Genomic DNA, 13,029 nt, shown 5'->3' on the forward strand with positions numbered 1-13,029 from the left:
ATAACATCATCAAGGAATGATGAATAATCTGAAGTAAAGTCACGCCTATCTACTACATCTGGAAGGAGCACGAAAATGCATTCCAGGAACAATTCCATGTTTTGAAGAAACCGAGGTCAGGAGACTCTTGTCTTGCTTTCTTAGAGTCTCAGAATTCTCCTCACATGACTCCATGCTTAGACCATGTGTTGACATAGGGCCTGCAAGATGGCTCAGTGAGCCAAGCCTGATGAACTAAGCTCAGTTTCTGGATCCACTTGAAAGTAGAGAACTGATTCCTGAAAGTGGTCGGCTGATCTCCATACATACACATAGCATGAACATGTGTGTATACACCTCCCAACACACACACACACACACACACACACACACACACACACACAGAGAGAGAGAGAGAGAGAGAGAGAGAGAGAGAGAGAGAGAGAGAGAGAGAGAGAGAGAGAGAGAGAGAGAGAGAGAGTTTTCCTGGAACAGGATATAGCAGGAAACCAAGTATCCATTAGGGTTAATATAATCCTAGGATTATTTGGGCATATGTAATTTGTCAAAGTAACAATTACTCCTGAATGCTGACAGACACAATGGCCACCATGCAGGAGTGCTGACACTTTTTTTCTTGCAAAGAACAGTGGGGGAAAGCTCCTCTGAGGACACAGTCAGGCCTGAGACAGTAGAAAGAGGTGAAGAAGACCAAGACCTGGGTGAAGCAGCTATGCAGCTATGGAGCAGCTGCACAGACCTTGGAAAAGCCACACGCTTGCTGTCTGGACTGAGACAACAGTCATGGTGGCCAGAGTATGGTGAGAATCTGAGGAAATAGGCTATGACATTAGTTCCCAGGTGATGCAACAGACATGGCATCCTCCTGAGCAGAGCTGTGAGTGCTGGAGACAAAGCCGACCCACTGTGTGGTGGAAGCAGTCCCTCCGTGTGATGTTGCCTACTCTGTGCCAGCACTGGAGCTAGACAGGGCCTACTCTGTGCTGGGGCAGGGAAACGACTGTTCGTTGAGGCTCTGCTCTATAAACACGTACTTTGTTCATTGTGTAAATAACACCTGACACTTCTGTGATAGGAAAAAAAAACATTTTGCCATTTTGCTGCTGCAGGGGTGTATAGTTAACCGTCACAAAACACCTTTACATAGCCCACATTTCTTTTTTGAGTTTCAAACACCTGGTCATCATTTTCTGTAGCTGGTCACTTGTCATGTATGCATCATTATCTTGTCATGGCTTCTCTGCACTTAAAAAGGTAATTATTGTTGACACTGACTGTAAAAGCCAGACATCTGTGTGGCTTCTGAGAGTCTGTCTGTCATAGGCAGCTGCTGTCTAGAAATTGTCTTCCTGGAAAATTAGATACAACGTAGACAGAAGCATTTGAAGAGTTGAAATAGTTCCAAATTTTTGGCAGCTCTCAACACTGAAGCCGTTGGTCTGTTGCAGTATTGTTTGGCCTTATGACAGGAATCCTGAGCCCTTCAAATTCAGCCTCTGCCTGTAGCTGCCATCAGGACAGTTGTCTAGTTTCCAGCTACCCTTGTTGTCCTTACAGCAGCATTTTGAGTCATCATTTCCTCATATGGTATGAGACAGACTCCCTCTTCATCCCCCACTCTCACTTCCCATGACTACGCAAGGCCACGTTGCCAATAGAAGGTACTTTCTCTTACACTTTTTCTTTGACTTCACGGTACTTACATTAGTCTCAAATTTCAGAACATTTGCATGTATCCACATGTTTATTATATATTTCCTTTTCTTCACCTATAAGCTCCACAAAGAAAATAATTTGCCTGTTTTCTTTACTGCATCTTTTGTGAATTTTGCTGGACATCCAGAGCCAACCATGAATGTTATAAAGGCTATAGTTCTCCTTGTTACTCTGTCAAGCATCAAACCTCCTCACAATAACTATTGTCCTCCTGTGAGTGAGAGCATCCCTGATGACTGAGAGCTCATGATGGCTCCATTCAATCTTTTATCCTGGTTTTCCACGCTGGTTCATAAAGAGCTACATCTCGGGGGCTACAGTTTTCCTAGTCTTGTCTATGTGTCTTCCTTCAAGAGTCTTGCTGCTGATGTACGGCTAAGGAGTCTGTTCCTTTTATGTAACTGAATCCATTGCTCTGAATGGGTGGCTCTGAAGTTTTCACCATTTCCCAGCAGCATTTACGTTTCCTTGCCTATGTGTGTGTCTGCGTGTGAGTGTTACAGTCAGCATTAGGACTTCCTAACTGACATTCCGAGCCTGTTCTTTGGTCTCTTTTTGCTATTGTCACATGCAGCTCTCTTCACTTATAAATCTCACAATACAATGTTAACATGATGACTTCCAGGAGTTATTCCTTGCCAATTTATAACTAGAAATTCTCTTTTTGTTTGCCTTTGGATTTCCATGTCTGTGGCTTTTCATTTCTTCGTGTTGATCCATTGTGTCTGGTCCTGTGAGTGTGAAGAATTCCCTCATGTGTTTCTTCTAGGACAAATCCTCTGTCTCTGAGCCAGTGCTCACAGTATGTGTCTGAAAAGTTCATCTTTACTTTTGGTTTTTAAGAGATGGTTTTGTTAGATCATTTTCTGGACTGACAGAATTGTTTGCTTTCGGTGATTCACAGATGTCACACCGTTGCCTTTTATTTTTCATAGTTTCTGACAAGAAGCTTGTTCTTCTACTTATCTATTTTCTTTTGTTTGTGACATGCCTCTCCCCTGACTGCTGCGAGATTTTCTCTTTATCTCAAATTCATTGAAGTCTGCCTGCCATGCTCTGTGTGTTTTGACTTATTTTAACTTTATTTTGTTTTTATTAGGTGTTCATCTTACTCCAAGTTCTTTGGATCCTTGGTTGAATATATATGTAAGCCTCTTTTAGTAGCTTTTGTTTCTTCAACTATGTTTTCTGTCCTTCTTTCCTTTTTCATCTTCTCTTGTGACTTTGATATAGTCTGACAGCTCTGTACTTGCTGTGTTTGTTTCTCTCCCTTTCCACTTTGTTAAGCTGGTTTAAGTTCATCAGCCATTAGGTTCAGTGACTCTAAAACATAAATTTATCAATAACTCTGCATTTACACTTGATTCTAGCTAATGGATCCCTGACAAACATTCTTCATTTGCTCATGCACAGTGCCACCTCTTCTACTGTAGCTTTTATCATAGTCATCTATTCCTTTATAGCCCCAGTGGGAGCTAACATTTGGTTCATATTTGGCTCATTTATATATTTAAGCATCCTTTACCTTTTTTCCATTTTTATATTCCTTTTAATTTTCACTCAACTAGAAACATCATGTATGAAAAACCTAAATTGAGAAAAGGCTGATTATATTAGAAAACACCAACTATGTTGGGTCACTGGTATGGAGGTTGGACACTGTTTTCAATATTTATAGGCTTTAGTCTCCCTAGTGTTAATCCACCATTGCTGCTGCTTAAATAAACGTTATCACGACAGAGTCTGTACTGCTTTCCCAACTGTCAGTTGTTCTTTTCATGTGCAGGGATTTATCTTTATGTGGTGGTCTATTACCTATGGAGATAATTGCTGCTTGTCCATCAGTTTCATACCCATAATGAGAATGGCAAATGTCTTCTGTTATTCTTGTCCAGATTTTCTCTTAGACTGGTCTTAAACTATGAGTTCTGACTTTCACACTATCTGATCTTCTTTCTATAACAAGTCTGCCTTTATTTGGGTTTCATCTAAGGGTAAATGATCTAGCCTTTCCCAGGTGTTAGCAGGCCACCCACCACTGCTTAATTCTGGAGCAGAGTCCTTTGGGAAACATGGTTTTCTGCCTTTTCCTAGCATGTAAATGTGTTCAGTAAGGCAGCCTCCATCACAGCAGGTCCTTTTCTGTCTTTAGAGATAATGGTCTTAACTCTCTATTCCTTAGTCACCTCAGGATGTTACCTCTGATGAGAATGCAGAGATAGGGTTTCATAATATTTCTGTCCAACATCTACTAGTTACCATAGATGGTTCTGTCCCGGGGTGCTGATCCTAGAGTCCAGTTCTACAACACTCTCTTTCATCAACACTCTGTCAAAGTTCATGATAGTGGATCCAGGTGCTTCAGGTGAACAAAACAAGCATTAACTATCTAGAGTTCTCCACTCTTTCACACTGACACATTAGCCCACGCCATTCAGCAATCAGGGCAACTGTAGTTGATTGTGACCACTCAGTCTACATGGTGACTCTCTTTTCCTCTCCAAGTTTGTCACAAACCAACAATCTGCATGTTCTGTCTCCTTTTGTCTCCCTTTGGAATTCAGCTGACCTGACTTCTCTACTTATCAGTACTTGGATCAGCAACCAAAGTTAAGGTTTTGTGGTTTCTACATTTTCTTGTTGTTAGTATTTGATCGATGTTTTTCACCTTTTTTTCATAGTTCTTTTGTTTCTTTTCTTTGTTTAATGCTCCATGAACAAATGAAAAGCAACTCTGCTAGTTTAAAAGTTGGTTATATAGATTTTGTAGCTGACTCTCTTTCCTCAGAGGGCCTGTAATCTAATTGGAGAGACTGTAGCTTCCTAAACAGTGTCAGTCACTTTCACCCCTAATACACAGTCCTGTTGATAAGACATCAGTTTATCTACACTCACGGTTGGATTTAGCCTATCCTAAAAAGGATGCTTTGACCTTGTAGGGAAGAACAGCAACAACTTGATGACTAGACTGTAGATTCCCCTTGGATGATTCAGTATGTGTTTCAAAGCCACTCCTTTAAAAAAATTGAATAATATTATCACCACAAGAAAGGCACAAACTATTCTGCTCAAAGACAAAGAAACCATGTGCATGCAACTTAACAAAGATAATCTCCAGTTAAAAAAGGTGAGTGTTTTCTCAAACATTACTACAGCATTTGGGGTATGTTTTCAAACCTGATAATGACTACCTAATTCTCAAACTACAGTCAAATTATTTTGTCTTATAGAACAGGAATACTCATTCTAACTTGTAGTTAGACTAAAATTAGGGGAGACTATAAGGCTGGAGGTATCTGTTTGGGGTAGAGTCATGGTAACTTTGGGATTACAGGTAAAGATAACCATCACACATCACAAGGCCTGGGTTTTTAAGTGATGATTTAAAGGCACTAACCAGAGAATGATGCCTTCCTGTCTAGGACCGAATTAAAAGAAGATAATGGCTGCAAATGAATTCTGCTTCCATGGCAAAAGTACACGGAGATAAACTCATCCCTTGAGGAGTGTTCCCCAACTGTATGGCAGGGCTGTATGGAACAAAGGAGATTCAATAATAATGAGCAATAACTGGCTATTACAGCTGACCTTTTCACACAGAATCCCCCAAGGACTTAATGCATGCTAAATAGCACAACAATGTGAAATAGTAAAGAGTACTGTTAGATCTAGAAACTATTTCAGATGATGGCAAGACCCATAAACTGTGACAGAAGATTTTTGAAGGCCATCCAGGGATTACAGAGCAAATGCCTTCAGGTATTGGTTGGGAAAATATTCATAAGTAGCTCTGGTTTGCTCTAAGACAAACAAGAAATAGTGAGTTCTGAGTTCCTGATGTAAAGATTTTCAAATCTGATCTTTTTCAAAGCTGTTTCATTCAAATTAAATGTACATTAATATCCCTCTTTCCCTGCCATGTCTTTGACATTTTATCATCAGTGAGGTATCTGAAATTTTCAGTGTCATTATTTGAATTTGTGTACCTTGACATGTCCCCTAGTCAACTCTTTCAGGAAATATTCACTTACTAGCTAAAATTGAGTCTGAATCCTATGCTCTTCAAAGAGATCTTTCTTAGCTTAGAGTATCCAAATGGCCCCAATCTCTTCCTCAGCTTAATCAATTATCAAAATCCCACTCAGGTAATACTCCTCAAGTCAAAGCATGATCTGTCATCCAGAGGGATGACAGGTTAGAAAACACATACTGGCCATGAACTAGAAATCATTTTCATTCTGGAAGACTAATTTAGAGATGAGATGAAGGACAACTGAAATCAGGACACATTTGCTTTCTTGTTTTGTTCTTTGGAAAATGTTAGTTGAAGATGACATGGTTTTAAATAACAGCATTTTTGTTTTCAGGCAGTAGAAATACAGAACTTGACTTGCCTATTGATCTGATGGACAGCAGGACACAGTTTTATGTACAGGAAGAAGAACAGTCTCATACTAACATACAGAGAGCCAATACTAGGTAAAAATTATAGAGAAGAATGAAGTTAGATACATGGCAACCAAGCCAGGTTCACTCTTCTGGGAACTAGACATAGTTTCTGGATGTGGGGAGGCATGTGGTATTGAAATCTTAGGCTTCAAATCATATGCTTATAAGGAAGGTGAAATAATAGAATTTCTTAGTGATGTATCTGAAAAGGCAAAATTCACATTTGGCCTCATTATGTACAAAGTAAACATGGTTGTTCTGAGGAATTTAGCTGTATGGTTTCAATAAAATAAATAACCAAGAGTTGAACAGATTTTTCTGATAGCTTTTCTTAATTGAGATTCATGAATATGCAGGAGACAGTTAATGGCTTACTCTGATTTAATTCCTTGGGCATTGACTTTATTTTTATAGTAACAAAAAGTATTTCTTTTATTTGATATGGTGCAGTTTAAAATTTGCTTTTTATTTTCTTTCTCTTTAAACCTTCTTTGCAGATTCTTATAGGACTGTTTACATGGACTTAATTTTAAAACAATATGCTATACATGTTCCAACATAGAAAAGATAAATTACTATATGCTTATAACTCAGACAAATGTAAAATCCAAGCACATTTGTAGATTCAATATATTAAAAACTATAAACACTAAATTTAATAAACAGTAAATGACATTTTGTGTTGCTTTGCTGACAGTTTTGGTTGGCATGTGGAGGGAGTACGGACTGTATCACAGCCAAACATTTTATGCTACTATGCATCATACAGCAACTCAATTGCACATAATGTCTCCCATCTCAAACTAAAGTCTTCCTGGCACACTTCATAGAGCCCCTGGGATTGGCTCACACTCTGCAGTATAAGAAGAGACAGGGCCCAGCTTATGGAACTTGTTCAATATTTCATACTAATTGAGACACATTTTAAAGGACTGTAAGTAAATAAAGACATGAGAATAAAACAAACATAGATATAGCATGAATTTTAACTGAGCTAAAACATTAAGAACAAAAAATTCTTAAATTTTTGGCTTTTTTTCTTTTAATGAAGAAATTTCTCATGGGATCAAACCATTGGAACCAATTCCTATAGCCCCTCCATTCATTATTATTATTTTTTACTGTAATAATTCCAATAACGGGGTGAGTTTCATGGGGTGCTGTTCTGAAGTGCCCTCTTCCTCACTGAGAGTCCACCATGCTTAGTGGGAAGGTAGTGGTCGTCATTTTGCTGAAGAAAGACAGAATGAGGTAGATGGATTCATCCAATTCAAAGCCAATTGCTCAGCCCGAGGAAGTTTATCCAGGGGGAATCAGTTCTAATTGGGTGTGCTGACAAGCACACCATGAGGTATTATTTTAATTTCCCTTTTGCTATCATGATAGGTTTGGCTGGCATGACAGCTTTTATAGGTTGAAGATGGTATACATTCAAATTTGAGATGGGAGAGATGTATGATTTTGCAGCTAGACTTAATTTTCATGAGTTGATGAGGCCCTTGAGGCTGACTCTAGCTAAGTCCACTTCTGAAGTGTTAGGGCAAATGCCTTGCTCAACGTGACATCTAAAAGGCTGAAGACTTAAATAATGTTGAAATCTCTTTCAGAATATGCAGCAGACTGGATTTCTTTTGTATGTTGCCGAAGGCATCTTCGTTTTGAAAAGTTTATAGTTATTTGGTGAATAAGGAAGACAAAAATTGCTGGCCCTTAAAATGTCTAGAGGTTTTGCTGTATAAAAGGCAAAATTATGTAATTAGAATGACCTGAAACAGAAATTTCATGTTTATAATATTTCATATAACTAAAGTCTTTGTGAATTTTAGATTATCATTTTTATCATTATCATTATATTGGTTTAAATTTATTTAAAATACTTTTGTCACAATGGGGTGACAAAAATAGGTGCATTTCCTCTGGTCACAATTCTATTAGAAGTGAGAAAGTGCTCTATTCAGGGTGGAATCCTTCCGGTGGTTTGCACAAGCATTCTGTTCCCTGCAGGTTCTCTCTGAATGACTTACAAACATCCTCTGGCTACATCCTTTGTGAGAGGCTAGTGGCTGTTTCTGAAGAAACCAAATGAGGTCTTTATTTTAAAATTTACTAAATCAGAATTGAAAACAGAAATATATAAACATTGAAGACAAGATATTTAATAGATAGTGAGGTTTTTAAAATTTGACTATTGTATGGAAATACACAGCATAATTAAAGTAAATTAAATCCAGTTTGGGGGAAAATATTGCTGAGGTCTTGGATGTAGCTCAGCTGCAGGAGACTTGCCTAGCATGTGCAAGGCCCTGGGTTCACTCTTCAGCATGGGAAACACAAAAACAAACAAACAAATACACCAACTACTTGCTAGTGCTTACGATCAACTGTGGTTGGCCTTGTCCTCAGGCAGTTTCCTTAGTAAAAGCCAACTTAACTGCTCCATCTTCTAAATTAAATAAGAAAAGTGCCTGTCAAATTGCATTTGGAGGTGGTGTTGAGAATAAGCCCACTGTTGATGTAAACTTAATAAAAACACTTAAGATGTGAAAGTGGGACAATGATATGATAGTCCTTTGTTTATTTATCATATTTCAGACTCAAGTGAGATTTTCTTTAAAATTACATTAATGAGCAACAACCATATGGCTTGTAATGGAGATATTACAAGAGTGGCATAAATCCAGCTGTCCATTCCAGCACATTAATTGTTTTTTTGTAAAAGAATTTCCTTAGTGTTAAGAATCCACGTAGTCTTACCATAGATGTGCCAAACATGTACACATATTCATGCACAAAGTGCATGTTCATGGGCACGCAGACATTTGTGCATCCACTCATGTGTCCTCACACACTTGTATGTGAACCATTATCTCTCTTGCAAACCCACACAGACACACTTGCTTCTGATTTTTATTTGCTTAATTGTTTATTTTATTTGAACAAAGTTCTCAACTTGTATTAATAAAAAAAAAAGAAATAGACTCTGTCCTTAAAGCAGAGCCAAAGAAAATCACTCTATCCTTGACCAATTAAGCATTAACCTAGGAAATCCCTGAGCTCAAAATCAGCCAGTCCCTGAGCACAAAATCCAGGCATTGTCTGAGCATGTTCCAGCTCAGGAATGGAAATGCAACCAATCCCAACTAGATATCTTCTCCCTGGAAAAACTGTCCCTAAGAAGCCATTAATAAGCTCTGTGGCTTTTCAGTTGGCAGTGGCTGTCACATCAATTCCTGTAGAATCTGTGTTACAAGTTCCACAGTCTGAGGCGATAACTTCAAAAGAGGGAGATCTCCTGGAACTGGTTGTTAAACTCTCTGCTGGAGAAAAAAAATAGGCCCTTGTTCTCGTGGCAATTTCTGTTTATTTTTCTATTCCTTTTTCACATTAAGTGTTCCTAAAAGCCTGTGTTGACATTTTAAACAAAAGAAATAGACAAGAAAACATACCCTGAGATGGGGAAGCTAGCCACAGCATCTTCTGTATAAAAATGAGTGCTTCCCAAATCATTCATGTCATTCACATAAGTGCAAATAGTAAAAATTTTTCATGAATATAATTTCATATGGCTGCACAGTTGTTATCATGAGTGAGTGGCCTTATGTATATGGTAAACTTATTTTTTAATTTATTTAAATTAGCAATGAGCTTGCTTCACATGATAAAGAAGGTTTTTAATAAAAAAACAGTTAAAATAGCTCCACATTTTAAATAAACTTCTTTCACGAAAGAGGTAGTTGATGTTAAACAGTAAGTGACCATAAAAATTCAGTAACTTGATTTAAGAAATATGTGGTTATCCTTAACCATGGACAATTTTGTGTTTTGATTAACCACGGATGATCTTATGTTTGGGATTTCTGCATTACTGTACCAAGTAACAACAATATCATCTGTTTGGGCTTACTTCAAAAAACATCCCCTTACATTGAATCTGTTTAAAAAATAATGCTTGGGAACTACAAAATAAATTCAGTTTCAATATTTACAAAAAAAAGAATACACAAAGCATTTCATTTTCTATTTTATGATTAATAATGGACATTCCATTATCGTTATTATTTTATATTTACACAGCACCTTTCTTTTGAGCAATTCATATGATTTACAACTACATCACAAGTCCATTTATGTAAATGTTTTGCATGCCTGGGTAACAACCTTGAAGCTTGCCATGTGTTCACATTCATAGAGTTACAATTTATAGGTGGTCAAGTTGAGATGAAATGGATATTATTTATTTTATTTTCTGTTTACTTAATGGTGGAATTGGGGAGTTGGAGAGGGAACTAAAGAGTAAGTAAAATTTCATATACCAGTTTCAAAATTTTTTTGATTAGTATGTTATGTATTGATTGAGGGAGTACAGCAAAAGGAAGATTTATAGTTTACTGAAGTCAGTGTAACGAATTAATAAAACTCCTTTCATGCTTGTAAAACATCCCAACATTTTTTAAGTGATGTTTTTCAGTTACCTTTAAATCTAAGTATTACTAACATTGTGTGTTTTTCTATGCACAGATAGAAGTCCTTTTCAGAGGGTCACTGTGTGAGATGTCTCAGTGTTCACTGGCATCTGTTGAGTAGGTGTTACTTCCAAACTTACATGGTCTTGGTCTACAAGAGGGGTTAGGCCCATGATATAAATAGAGGTTGATTTGTGACATTTTATAAGTATTTTACAGTTTGATGAAGTCAAATATTGTTCATAATAATGTACCTTAGTAATCCTTTTAGAAAATATAAATAAATAAATAAGTAAATAAATAAATAAAAATACATTGCACTAGTGAACCTCTATGGATTAACTATTTGAAGTAACAGAAGTAAAAGCATTTTTTGTATCAGTGGTTTCTGGTCCCACCTTATCTCTCAATAACAGTTTTGTTTAATTTGCTAAGACCACAGTTAAATTCAGTATCTTTGAATTTCTTTGTTTCCCACATATTTCTCATAACAGGTATGCGTATCTGTGTGTACAATTACTGATTTTCCAACTACCTTTTATATCATCTTTAGCTAAAGTTCAACTCTGTGCTGTGCTGTGAATCAGACATTGTTCCTCAGTTCCTAGTACTGGAAGCTTGGTCCTTGGGGTACTGGTATTAGTAAATAATGGCATCCTTTAGGGGCCAGGTATGGAGCAGAGATTCTCAGCCTTCCTAGTGCTCCGACCCTTTCATACAGTTCCTCATGTTGTGGTGACCCCCAACCATAACATGATTTTTATTGCTACTTTATAGCTGTAATTTTGCTGTTATTAATCATAATATAAACCTCTGTGTTTTCCAAGGGTTTTAGGTGGTCCAGTGCAAAGGTTACTCAGCTACCCAAGAGGTCATAAGCCACAGGTGTAAAATCTCATGAATCGTCTGATGGCTTCCTTCTGAAGAAGAGACTTCGGAAACTGTCTTCTCGCTGGCTTCCTGCTTGGAAATCTGCTCCATTTTCACACTAGAAGCTGAGCTGGACAGAATCCAATGCCACACCCTTGAGAAATCTCCAAACTTTGTTGTTTTCCATGGATTTCGCTTGTCTCAGGTTCTTTCTAGTAGCAAACTCTCCTGTAGCTTCCGGTGAACACACTTGAGCCATTCCGTACTTTGCCGGTGTGTATGAAACCTCTCTGAGCAGCTTCCATACTCAACTCGCCTTACACCATTTGGGCAATTTTATGGCTCCCCAATATTTCTCATATCAAGAATTGATTGAACTGTTTTCTTTTACATAAGCCAGGGAGTGTCTCCTTCCCTAGACACTTCTCTTGCTGACTGGTCACCTGAGCTACACACACCAGCAGTGGCTCTACCATGCTTTAGGTTTCTTTATTTGATATGTTACTATTTCTTTTTTCTTTACACTCTTTTCTACATTGTAAGGACCTCACATTTTCAAACTAAATAAAAGTAATGTGTGCAATAAAATTATTTTTTGCTCACTGGTTATAAATTAGTATGTTTTTAGATTATAACAAAACGATTTGCCATTGATCAAAGTACAAAATGAATAGAGAGGTGGGATTATTACACTAAAACAATAAAATTTTTTATCATCTGTCATTACTCTGATGCGTGGTATAAATTACAGTATTTATTCTGAAAGAAAAATAGTCCGTGATGATGAAACTACACCCTAAATTGCTCATGATTGCTTATAAAAATTTCAGTTATTTATTATATACTCATTGTATAGCTACTCATTTTCAATTTGCTGTTTATTCATTAACAGTGAGCTTTTAAAACCCTTTAGCTGAAATAAGTAATGGCATTGATTTTTCCAAATAGTATAATGGTCTGTTTGAATTACTGGTGCACTCTAATGATCTTGTCTCATTCTGTTTACAAGCTTTGCTTTAATCCATCTTCCAGAGTCTCATCCCCAGAAAGACTCACCAATCTTAGCTTTAAAGTGTTTGTGCTATTTTATGCATAGGTGTGCTGTGCCAAAGGCAAATCTGACTCTATGATCAGGGGGACTGTTCACCATTAGTGTATTTAAAAAGAGATCACTCCCAATTCAATGATTATAAATGACAATAGGAATCTTGTTTGAAAATCATATAACATTATCCAATTTTGTAATGATGGAATAATTGGAGGACTATAAAGACAAGTTCTGAGTAGATCAATAATATTGCATAAAGAATAAATTTCAATAAGAAAAGCATCATATTTGAGAAACATTATTAAATCAAAGGTATGCAATATTTCAGTACTTAGATCATTAATGTATAATCTCAATGACTGAAGTATTTAAATTGATTATAAGTGAGTATTATGAGGAGGCACATTCAGCAAAATAAGATAGAAACAGCTTTTTATTTTCATTTGAGTTAATTCTGAGATACAGATATGGACTTAATAACTA

Source organism: Mesocricetus auratus, unplaced genomic scaffold (genome assembly GCF_017639785.1).
Source record: "Mesocricetus auratus isolate SY011 unplaced genomic scaffold, BCM_Maur_2.0 Super-Scaffold_100004, whole genome shotgun sequence".
Lineage (NCBI taxonomy): Eukaryota > Metazoa > Chordata > Mammalia > Rodentia > Cricetidae > Mesocricetus > Mesocricetus auratus.